Raw genomic sequence first — 12,790 nt, forward strand, 5'->3', positions numbered from 1 at the left:
ACCCTATTCTCTTACAAACACTCACTCACGGCTCTCGGCCTCCTAAGTTCAAGCCACCTATTCAAGCTCGGGTTGACCCTCAAGTCACCTTTGATCCTTCTTCAAGCAGCGCACACGCCGCCTTCCCAAACTGCCGCTCCTAGCTCCCGACTCAGGTGTCATCATGAGTTGATCCTTCCTCCGCCTACCCCTTCTCTTTCGGGCAAGCACCTCAAGCCTTGGTACTTGAAGACCTTCCCCAAGAGTGCCATCTTGAACCAGCCCCGTCAACTCAGTCATGCCTCTGGAGCTCATAAGAGAGCTCGGGGCAAAGACCTGGAGATCAAGTCCTTCGTCCTCCTCGGCCCAAGTCGACTCCAGTTCCTGGCCTGCACCCATTGCTTCACCTAATGAAGATGGCTCTCTCTTGTGCAAGGAGGGTCGATCAGTCGCAGTCTCGATCACAGTTCTGACATGAGGTCCATCAAAGCCTCAAAGCCAAGTGTGATAGGGGTCTACAGATCCTGACCTTGGAAGCCACTAAAACAGTTGGGGCATCTAGCTCCGATGACCCTCTTCATCATAACCCCTTCTACCCTCTTCAGGTGACAAAGCTCGAAGAAGAGCTGCATGAATCATGCATGGTGGTCTGCATCGTAGAAGATGACCAGCCACGGTCCCAAGGCCATTGAGAACCGATCCTCACACTGTCGGCATACAAAACTTGAATTCAGTCGGGGCATGCTGAGCCCTTGCTTACCGATCTGTCATGCACGACCTGCCAACCTCGGAGGCCCTCAAATACACCTAAGCCTGACCTCCCTGGAGAAACGGTCAGCGTTATGGTTGTCAACGAACCTAACAACTCTCAAGAAGAGTGCATGAATAGGTTCGAAGACATGGTGCACACAATGATGGAGAAAATTGATTGTATGAAAACCGCGGGACACTCTGCTAACCAGGAGGCAAACTCGCATCATTTAGATGATGTAGCTCCAAGGCAGCCTCCTCCTCCTGCTTCGCAGAACAATTTTGTTCCTCACCCCGTCTCACAGGCATATATTTATGCCATGGTGACTCACAGCTTGAAGAACAGACAAATCCCAGGTATACAGGGTGCAACGCTTTATCAAGAGTCATACCCCTCCTACATTGACCAGGTTCCATTTCCCAAGGACTACAAGAATGGGAAGTTTCCCCTGTTCAATGGTACGACATCCCCACACCAGCATATCGCACATTTCCAAACAGCTTATCGAGAAACAACAGCTGATGGGAGACTCCTCCTCCGTTAATTCATTGAGGCCCTTGATGGCCCGGCCTTTTAGTGGTATGCTCGGCTTCCCCCAAATTTAGTACATACTTAAGAGGAAATAGAGAAATTGTTCCACCAACGCTTCTATGAGGTTGAGAGAGAGGTTCAAACCATTGAACTTCTCACCTTGACCCAGGAACCAGATGAACCTGTGGATCAATTCATTGCAAGGTGGAGAGATTAGTTGCTCGTCACCCTAACCCTATGCCTAAGAAGGAAACAATCCAAACCTGAGTGCGAAACATGTGACTTGAGATTGCTCTACATGTTGAGGCCTCCAATCCGACCTCCATGTCAGAGTTGATCTCTAAGTCAGTGCGCATAGAGAGTTTGTCATACTACCATAGCAGGTCAAGACAACAACTTGGGAAATAACCGGGGCAATGGCAATTCTCGAACCAAAACCCGGGGCAATCAGCAAAAAGGAGTAATTAGTGCGGCTGTCACCATAAGTGATTCAAAGAAGGCTGCCTCTTAGACTTTGGACCTCTCCAAAGGGGTAGGCACAACAAAGGCAGTGCCTCAAGGTGGCAAGCAACAAAAATCATAGAACCAGTTACCCCCACCTACGGATCTCAAGTGAGATGGGCCAGGCATAAGAATAAAGTCTACCATTTTGAAAAGGAATGGGTTCCCGCATTACTCCGATTGTTACTAGAGCAGAACATGATCGAGTTGTTTGATACTAAGTTTCCTGAGCAAGTTGGTCTCGAAACCCATGCAAATAACTGTGCTTAATCGGAGGATCAACCATCCCACATAGGAATGCTACACGCTTAAATACATTATCGAGGCTCTGATTCAGAAGGGTTAGATAAAGCTCAAAGAACTTAAGAAAGCATTCGGGGCAGCAGAAGCTTCCCACACAGTGACAGTCCACGAGGAAGACAAAGCACCCGAACTCCTTCGTGCCTTGTTTGTCATGATGCTTCGAGAAGATCGCATCACACCAAAGATGACAAGGCACCCCCGACGCCTTGCTCGAGGAACTGAGAACCATTGGTGCCCGTACCATCAAAAATGGGGCCATGACTTAAGCGAGTGCTCCAGTTTCCATGACATAATCGGGAAGAAAATACAGGGATGCCAAGAAGCTTGTAACGTTTCAGTAGGAGATCCCCAAGTCCCTCCACCAGTGCGAGAGGGTCTCCCCACACAAGACCCAGGTAATAATGATTTAAGTCCTGATGAACCCTCAACTTCCCAACCATGGAGAGTCTACCACGGGCGAAGCAGACTCAAGTCTTTAAAACAAGAGGTAGTTCGCCAAGCTAGGATTGTTCACAAACCTAGTGAGACAGACCAAGTACCTACAAAGGTACCCAGGAGGAGACGAACGCCAAGGGCTACTGGATGAAGGAACAAGGTTCCTCAACTAACGGTCGAGCAAGAATTCCTCAGGCCACTTCCCCCGTTGCTGACTTTACAAGACTTCATCCTCGGCGTAATTTTCTCTACTCGTTCACCTCACCAAGAAGACATCCCCGAGCCATCTTCTACTCAGGACATGCCCAATGAGGGTGACGACGTTAAAATCACCCCCCAACAGTCTAAGCAGGGAAAAGACTTAAAGACTCCGTGCACACATCTAACTCTGGTAATGACATAAAATGCTTCTCAAATCGGTCTGATGAGGAGAATGACCTTAAAAGTCACTCATCTACTAACCCTTTTTTTCTTCTTCTTCTTCTACTTCTCCCTCCACCTCTTTTATGTCTCCTGTAGGTACAATTCTAAAATATCCAGACTTCCATGCTCTTGACAAAGAACTTGAAGGAACCAATATAAGCAGGACGAACCGAAGGCGGCTGAAAAAGATGCTAGCCCAAGCAACTAGGTTCCTAACAGTTATTGATGCCTTAGTGGCTCAAGTTAAGTCAAAGCCATCCTCTTCTACAAAGAAGCGCAGGAAGTTAATGTTTGAAGACATTTTTCATCACCATGGGTCCCCGATGCGGAATAAAAGGGAGAAGCCGGTCAATAAAGCCGAACAAATGATGGAAATTTTGACAGCCTCAGATTGGCTCTAAAACTAGCCAAGATTTTCATAGGAACTCCAAATAAGTCTCTTGCCAAGTTTCGTCACATTCTGACATGTTTAAGGTAGTATAGACTAAGAAACAATTTCGACAGAATCAACCTCCAGCACCATAAAATGGACCCTATAACTAGAGCTATATTTTTGATGCGTCAAATTATTGTGGAACCACTGCGATTGGATCTGGCACGGCTGAAAACCCCCAGGGGTCAAATTTTAGCTTAAACAAACATCTCAGGAAGACGTTATAGGAAAAATATAGAAACACGAGAGGCCGCACAGTATTCCTGTGCGGCTACCTTGCAACTAAACTCCATTAAAGGGACAGTCATTAGCAATAACTTTTTATGCTCATATCTCACCTGTCTTGAGTCAGATCGCTCTCAAATTTTGTGAGCGTGTTTGTCTCGTCAAGATGAGCGTTTCGATACATGGCACGCCCCCCGAGACGCCCGGGTGAGAAGAAAACCTAGAGAGAAGATGTTGATCCGTGAGGAAAGTTACAGAAAAATCAGTAGCGTCGCACCTCGCTTGAGCGGCCAAATCACGAAACTCGTGAGCTCGATTGACATGAAACCAGTTTCATCGCGTGTGCATGGTCTAGGGCTATCCATAGTCCAAACCCCGTATATGATGAACAGTCGGATTCAGCACACAAAGCCGATGAAGTGACTCCAAATTTCATCGTCGAAATTCCAAATTCCGGCCAAAACTCCAAACGTTGCAAAATCCTCTTTCGGACACGAAATTGAGCTGCGTTTGTTGCCACGCGATTGTGATGCCATGCTCAATTTAATCCAGTGAAGAAATCATAGAAAAGCATCAAGGAATGAGCACACTATTGATCTAAATTTTCAAGATTCATCCAAATTTCAAGTCACATAATCGTGGCTTAAAAACACGATCCATGGCTCGAAGTTGGTATCAAATCGATCGTGATATCAAGCCCCACAAGAAAACAATCATCTTTTGATCAAACGGGCATCAGAACACCCGTGGATCATCCATGAGAGATCACGCACGTTCTAGGGCAACATAGGGATTGTCTTGGAATTCCATAAATTGTTAGGAAGGGGCAAATATGTCATTTTATACCCTATTTTATAATTTCTTTTAATTCAATTAAATCTTAATTTCCAGCAATTAGGTTTAATTTTGATCAATCCGCCCATGTTTGGGCACAACTCAATATATATGACATACTACCATTGTACGCAGACCCTTGGCAAAAGAGAATTTTTAGTTAATAAAATTCCCATTTCTTCTTATTGTTGGGTCACGTTTGGAGAGAAGGAGGAAGGAGAGAGAAACTTTTGGACCGGTACCCCTAGGCTCAAGGTAAATATTTCTCTCTTCTTTTCTTTTCTTCTCTTTCTTCTTCTTCTTCTTTGTCTGGGCTTCTCTAAGATGTCATGCACCGCAATGGCAGTGTCGTGTATGCCTCTTTCTTTCTTTCCCCCTACTGTGGCTTCACAGGTCGTGCATGGCAGTGGTAGCGCCATGTGCGAGTTGCTTTCTCTTTCTCTTCATTTATCTCTGCCTCTCTGTGAAAAGCACAGATGGCGATGCTTATTGCCGCCCGCAGGGGTCTCACCCTATTGCGTGCCTATTGCAGATGACGATGCCTATCACTGCCCGTGAAAGGTCGCGGCAATACCTATCACCGTCCAGAGGCTTCTCCCTCGACCTCTGCCTATCGCAGACGGCGATGCCTATCGCCACCCGTAAAGGCTCGTGGCGATACCTTTCATCGTTCACGAGCATCCTTCGTCCACTCGGTGCCTTTCGCCGTCCACAAGCTTCCTTCGTGCACTCAATACCTATCGTCGTCCATGAGTTTCCTTAGTGCGTTCGGTACCTATCGCCGTCCGCGAGCTTCCTTCATGCCCTCGGTGCCTATCGTCGTGTGCAAGATCCTCTTTGCGTCCCACGACTATCGTCGTGCGCTTCACTAGAAGTCATCGCCACTAGTGAAGGGACGTGTTGCCCTCTCGTGTTGCCCACGACGATGCCTAATGCCACCTACAATTAACTATTTGCCCCCTTTTGCTGTGAGCAACAGTGTCCAGTGCCGTCGGGACCTCCTTCCCTTGCCGTCTCGTGCCTTCATTTCATTATCTTTCCTTCTCACTTGACTAAGGGTAGACTCGATCTAGCATTGCCATAGCGGTCTGATTGTCGAACATTATTACCTTTGTGCTGATCCTGAGTGCTATGCTTGTCTTACTGCCACACTAGATTAGGACAGTCATATCAACCTTGGTTTCCAGTAGTATTGCTGTCGTGCCGATCTAAGTTACCGTACCCGTCTTGCTACCATTTCGAGTTGGTCATTACACTGGTCTAGCTATCATGCCAGCCTCGTCCCCTTTCTCGAGCCCTCTTCTCTTTTCTCCTCTTATCAAACCTTGTTCTTTTCATCATCCTCACTTCTCACCTCCTCAGCCATATGAAGGTGCATTGCCCTAAGACAAGGGTGGGTCCTTCGGCCCACATGTCTTGCAAATTAACCATAGTAGTGTTGTGCAGAAAACAAGGAGATTGCAAGTCAAGAGAGGCGATTTCGAACCAGCTGAAGCAGCTGGAGGCCTTTCCATAGTGATATAAGAGGGTGTCCATACGAGTCAGCCCGAGTAAGTCACAGACCCAGGCGAGGTTGGTCCGCACCTCACATCCATAATTCCTCGCTCACTAGTTGGACACCTACCCATGTTCAGTGAATGAGGTTCCCAAGAGAATGATCTCAGGTCTCGGGTCTTTCAAACCCAAGGCACGTGTCTCTCGATCACCAAGATCTGGGGAGACGAGATTGAGGCACCTAACTAGCTTGGCGACTCCACTGGGGACTTATTACCCCTTCATCGGTTCGCTCTTGTTTGATCATTATTACCTTTTACTTTCTACACTACATTCTATGACATCTGGGTTATTCAACCCGTTCATTCGAGTTGAGGATGTTCTCATTCCCACACTCGTTACCGTCTTAGGGAAACGAGATGCTAAAGCTTCAAGTCAGGACTCACAGTCCGGCCCTCAGGTTCTTTCTTGGGTTGGTGCGAGAAGAGACTTAAAGGTCTCTGACTCCCTGCTTCCTCGCCTTGGTGGACCCTCCACCAAGGGCCCTTACATTGGTAACACAACTGCTACCGTACGCAATACGCACCCTACTACTGGCAAGTCCCTTGCCGGTCATATTGCTCAGGTACGCCAGAAGGCTGCCCTAACCGCTTTCGCAAAAGGCAAGCAAGTTGTCATCGCTCCTGAGGGTCGTTGTAAGGCAAGCCCCCATATTCCTTCACCATTCCGAACCTAGAGGCTCGACATACAGAGGTGGAGACCCTTCGGCCTCCACCTCTCACACACACCTAAAGGCTCGTGGTCCATCCACTCGAGCCACACCACGGGGCAACTTTCATGCGCCTTAAGCTTGCGTTCAGGGCTAGACCTTCTTGAGCCAAACCCCGCACACATCATACATCTGCACCCCACAGCTCGGGGTAGCGTCAGCTCGAGCACACAAGGGTTGACCTCTCTGTCCTTCCTCTCAACCCACACAGCCTCACCCTGTGAGAGAAAGGCTGCCGCCTGATCCCTCACAGACACAAGCTCGTCGGTCTCGATCTCTTAAGGACGAACCAGCTGATCGAGCACGGGCTGACCCCCAAGTCACCTAGACGGCTAACCCTAAAGTTGCACACGCACCAGCTTTCCAGGTTCCTCCCCGATCCCGACTCAGGCAGAGTCATGAACTAGTTCCTTCTTTTATCACTCTCCCTTCACCAGGCAAGCACCATGAGACTTGGTACTCAAAGGTTTTCCCTAAGAGTACTATCTTGAGTCAATTACCTTAGGTCAGGCATGCACTAGGCCTCACAAGGGAATTCGAGGCAACATTCTGATGTCAGACAGAAGCCTGCGGCCTCCAAGGTAGGGATCCAGGTTGCCCTCTGTCCTTGGACCCCACTCTCTGCTCTAGCTAATAGACACAACCCTGGCGTGCTCAAGAAAGACGGGGCAGTCCAAATCTCAGGCTCGGTTCTGGAGTGAAATCCATAACATCCTGAAGATTAAGCAGAAACGAGGCATGCAGATCATGACTAAAGAGGCCCCTAAGGCAGTTGAGGTTACCACCCTTAGTAACCTCTTGCCTCATAATCCCTTCTTCCCTCTGTGGATCCCAGAACCTGAGCAAATCCAAGAATATTACTCGGTGATTACTGCCAAGAAGTCACAATCCCAAGATCGTCAAGAACCAATCCTCACACAATCGGTGTACAAGGCCCGAGTCAAGTCGGGGCATGCTGAGCCCCTGCAAACCGACTTGCCATGTACGACTCGTCAACCTCGGCTATCCACTACTCCACTTGGATCTGACCTTCCATAAGAAACGGTCAGTGTCATGATGATCAACGAGCTGAACGATGCCCAAGAGGAGCGAATGAACAGGTTCGAGGTAATGATGCAATCCGTCCTCGAAAAGGTGGAGCGCCTAGAATCCTCCAGGTCCCCTTCTTCTCACCATGAGACCAATCCCCTATCTGGTAAAGACATAGTTCCCAGGCAAACTCCCCCACTGGTCTCTGAAGACAGCTCTCCTTCCCGCATTGTCTCTCAAGCTGATATAGATGCTATGGTGACCCACAGTCTCAAGAGCAAGGTCTCGGGCATGTAAGAGGCGTCGCTTTACCAATATTTATATCCCTCGTATATCGACCAAGTGTGTTTCCCCAAACTACCAAAAAGGGAAGCTCTTCATGTTCAATGGTACTACATCACCGCACCAGCATATTGTTCACTTCCAAGCGGCTTGTCGATAGATGGTGACCGACGGGCGACTCCTCCACTGTCAGTTCATTGAGACTCTCGAAGGTCCAGCCTTCCAGTGGTATGCTCGACTGCCTCAAACTGGGAGCACACATGGCAGGAAATGGAGCAGTTGTTTACCAACGCTTCTACGAAGTCCAAAGGAATGTGGAAACCATCGAGCTCCTCACTTTGACTCAAGACCCTGGTGAGCCAGTTGACAAGTTCATCGCCCGATGGAGAGATTTGGCAACCTTTCATGCCACTCCCATAATTGAAAAAGAAGCAGTGCAGACCTGCATACGAAATATGCTGCCTGAGATCGTCCTGCATGTCGAGGCCTCCAGTCCACCCTCCATGTCACAGCTCAACTCTAAAGCAATTCGTATAGAAGGTCTGTCCAAGCACCATGGTGGATCTCGTCAGCAATCCTGTGGCTCAAACTCCCACTTCAACAATCAAGACAACTGGCAAAAAGCAGTGATTAGTGCGGCTATCACCGTGACTGACACTAAGAATGCCGCCCCTCAAACCTTGGACCTTTCCAAGGCATAGACACCTTAGGCTGGGGGCATGTAGCAGTCCTACATCAGGGTCTCCCCCCCTTAAAAAAAAATCGAAATGACTTTTGGATCCAACACCAGGATAGAGCGTACCCCTTCGAGAAGGAGTGGGTTCTTGTGTTGCTTCGGTTATTACTAGAGCATAATATGATCCAGCTGCCAGAGGTCAAAACCCCAGAGTTGGCTGGGCAGGAGACAAATGAGAGGTATTGCGCCTATCATAGGAGAGTAGGACACCCCACTCAAGATTGCTATACGCTCAAGGAAACTATCGAAGCCCTTATTAACAAGGGTCAGATAAAACTCGAAGAGCTAAAGAAGGCATCCGGGGCAACTGAGGCTGCCCACATAGTGACAATCCAAGAGGATGACGAGGCACCCACTATCCTCCATGCACTATTTTTTATAATGCTCGAAGAGGGACTCGTCACGCCAAAGCTAACAATGCAGCCCAAGTTACTGCCTCCAAGAGTTGAAAACCTCTGGTGTTCTTATCATCTGGTACGAGGGCATGACCTAAGCGAATGCACGAGCTTCCATGAGCTCTTGATAAAGAAGATGCAGCAATGCCAAGAAGTTCATGGTAACCCAGAAGGACACCCACAAGTTCGTCTTCCACTACTGCAAGAAGAACTCTCGACACAAGCCCTGGTAAGCATTGAGCTAGACCTTCTGCAGGCCCTCTTCGAGACGATGCTCCAACAGGGTCTCGTCACTTAAGCTCGTTAGGTAGCCTAGGCATCTTGCCCAGGGAACGGAAAATTTCTAGTGCCCATATCACCAGGTATGGGCCCACTAGAATGCTCTGGATTCGAAGCTATAGTCACGAAGAAAGTACATAGAGCCCACATTGTTTGTGTTGTCCTCCCAGAACGCTTCCAAGCCATCGCTTCCCTTCAAGAGGAAACCCCGCTACAAGTTCCCTATGAGCATACACTGGACCCTTTGGAGCCCTTGACCTCTCAGCCTTGAGAAGTCTACCATGGGTGACATAGGCTCAAGTCTCTGAAGCGTGAGTCAGTCCACTAAGGTAGGGCTACTCATCAGCCAGATAGGGCAGACCAAACACCTCCTCAGTGATCCAGAAGGAGACGAGCACCCAGTCAGCTCGTCGAAGGAACCACATCCCTCAGCCACCAATTGAGGAAGAATTTCTCCGACCCCTTCCTCCATTGTCGATCTTATGAGACTTCATCCCAAGCGCTGCTCTCCTAATCCCTTTGTTTAATCAGGTGCACGTTCCTAAGCCATCACCTGCTCGAGACTCGTCCAATACGAGTGACGACGCTAAAAGAACCCCCCAACGGTCAGAACCGGGGCAAGACCTAAAATACTCCTGCACACATCCAATTCCGACAACGGCGTAAAACACTGCCTGGACATTCTAACTCTTCTTCTCCTCCCTCCTCTTATATTTCTTTCATAGGTGCGGTTCAACAATGCCTAGATTTCGATGCTTTAAATAGAGAACTCTACGGAACCAACATCACCAGGTCGCAGCAGAAGCGCCTAAGATAGATGCTAGCCTAGGCGGCTGGATTCTTTACAGTCGCCGATGCCCTAACAGTCCGAGCCAAGACTGAGCCATCTCCGAGCTCCTATTCCCATGAGGCTCGTCACATGCTTGAAGTTCATGAAGCGTCACCCCAGCTTGGGGCAAGCGCTGAGTGACCCCAATCATGAGGCCATGGACCCCCTGTTCGAAGTTGATCCTTGCATGGGCCGGTTCGGCCAGGGGCTGAAAATCGTCTCCCACACTGGGCCCATCCTAGAGGCAGAAATGTCAGGATCGTGGGTCTCTACACTCAAGATTGATGAGAAGCACCTTGAATCCCCAAACGAAGAGTTGCCAGAAGCTCCGGAAGAGTGGGAAGATGGTGCTTAGGCCACAGCTGACGAGCTTGAAGAGATAAACTTAAGGGATGAGGCAAACTTAAGACCAAGTTTCATCTCGGCAAAAATGTCCCCAGAAGAGAAATAAAGCTATATTTCCCTCCTCCAAGAAAACCGAGACATCTTTGCTTGGAATTATCATGAGATGCCCGGTCTTGACCCTCAAATTACTCTCCACCATCTTGGCATTGATCCGTCCATCAAACCCATAAAGCAAAAATCAAGAAGGTTTAGACCCAACCTTGAGATGTAGATCGATGCTGAACAAGCTCAGACAGGCTGGATTAATAAGTGAAGTCAAATACCCAAGATGGCTGGCGAACATTGTCCCAGTAAAGAAGAAAAATGGCCAAATCAGGGTCTGTATTGACTTTCGCGACTTGAACACTGCTTGCCCCAAGGATGACTTCCCCCTACCATTCACCCAGATGCTTGTCGATTCCATGGCTCATTGCCAGATCTTCTCCTTTATGGATGGGTATTTTGGTTATAAACAGATCAGAATGGCACCAGAGGATGAAGAGACCACTGCATTTTTTACCCCAAAAGGTGTCTTTTGCTATATTGTGATGTCTTTCGGGTTAAAGAACGTCAGCGCTATGTACCAGCGAGCCATGACAACCATCTTCAAGGATATGATCCATAAGGAGGTCGAGTGCTATGTGGATGACTTGGTGGTGAAGTCTGAAACAAAGGACACTCACGTACAAGACCTTTAAAAGGTATTTGAAAGGCTGCGGTGTCACCAACTCAAGATGAACTCCTTACAATGTGCCTTTAGCATACACTCAAGAAAATTCTTCGGGTTCATCGTGAGGTACCGTGGGCTGGAGATTTAGCAGGTCAAAATCAAGGCAATTCCGGATATGCCACCGCCAGCAACCCTGCATGAACTGCGGTCTCTCCAACGACATCTGGCTTATATTCAAAGGTTCATCTCAAACCTTTCAGGGTGATGCAGACCCTTTTCACACCTATTGAAGAAGGACACACCCTTCATATGAGATGAGGGGTGCCAAGCTATACACGATGACATCAAGTAGTATTTGTTGAATCCTCCAGTTTTCTCTACACTAGTGTTAGGAAGGCCTCTCATCCTATACGTGACCACCCATGATGAGTCACTCGGGGCACTCTTGGCACAGAACAATGATGGGGGGAAGGAAACGTCGCTTTATTATCTCAGTCACAAGATGCAGGTAGCCGAGAAGAATTACCCTCCCATAAAAAAGATGTGCCTAGCCTTGATCTTTACAGTACAAAAACTCTACCATTACTTGCTCGGTCATGAGGTCAAACTAATCTCAAAGGAGGACCCGGTCAAGTTCCTTATGACCCGACCATGCCTATTAGGACGCTTGGCCAAGTGAGCATTATTGCTGATGGAGTTCGACATCATGTATGTACCATAGAAGGCAATAAAAGGTCAAGCCCTAGTAGACTTTCTCGTGGTCACCCAGTCCCTTCAGAATCTCCCCTGTCAAGTGATCTCCCGAATGAAGAAGTTTTCTATACTGTACTAGCTTGACTGTGGGAGATGCATTTCAACAGAGCATTCCAGTCTGATAGAGGGGGTGCCGAAGTCATGTTCCCGACTCTCAACAGTGGAATGATTCCTCTATCCTTCTCACTTGCAGAGGCATTTATCATAATGGAGCTGAATATCAATCCCTCATAATCGGATTGGGGATCGCCCAGGAGCTAGACCTAGAGCAGCTAAACATCTTCGGTGACTCTGAGTTGGTCATCTGGTAGCTTAATGGGATTTATGACGTGAGGAAGGATACCCTTAAGCTTTATCATGACACAACCAAATCTTAAATGGCCCAGTTCGATGATTTCTCCCTGAGTCAAATCCTTAGAAGGCTAAACTCGCATGTCGATGCGCTCTCACAACTCGATGCCACCATTCAACTGTCTTCATCAAGGCCCACGGCTATCCGAGTAACAAAATGGAGACATGTTGACTGGAGAACCGCAGTTGAAGCACATGATGAGAGAGATGTCTTCCCTGAATGCCCGCCTTATCCATTCGGAGCACTCCTTGCGGCCAAGGATGTCATTAAGGCAGAGCATGAAATGTCTCGAGATAAAGAATCCAAGGCTAAGAAACAAGAGCCTGAATTCTTCGACCCGATGTGTGCAGAGGTAGAACAAGTGAAGACTGGAGGGAACCTATCATGAATTTCCTAAAGCACG

This window comes from Amborella trichopoda, chromosome 3 (assembly GCF_054954075.1).
Source record: "Amborella trichopoda isolate Santa Cruz 75 chromosome 3, AtrichopodaSantaCruz75HAP2 v2.0, whole genome shotgun sequence".
In the NCBI taxonomy this organism is placed as follows: Eukaryota; Viridiplantae; Streptophyta; class Magnoliopsida; order Amborellales; family Amborellaceae; genus Amborella; species Amborella trichopoda.